We start from the raw sequence: 258 nt of genomic DNA on the forward strand, positions 1-258 counted from the left end.
AGCAAAGTACAAATGGACATGGAGAAAGGTATATTTCCATGCAGATGATTGTTTAAATGTTAAATATGTGAAGTTTGATTCCAGGTGATCGTAATTTTACGTATGCGAATCATCATACCCATGTTTCTGTTCAATTATGTGTGTTTCTTTCCTGCCCACAATTATATTTTTGTTCCTTGAGATTTTCCAGTGATTGCTTATACCTTTCCAGGGGTTTGAAAACTTTGCAAATGAAATAGTTAAGCAGGGGCAGAAGTC

The sequence above is a fragment of the Benincasa hispida genome, unplaced genomic scaffold (genome assembly GCF_009727055.1).
Source record: "Benincasa hispida cultivar B227 unplaced genomic scaffold, ASM972705v1 Contig425, whole genome shotgun sequence".
Lineage (NCBI taxonomy): Eukaryota > Viridiplantae > Streptophyta > Magnoliopsida > Cucurbitales > Cucurbitaceae > Benincasa > Benincasa hispida.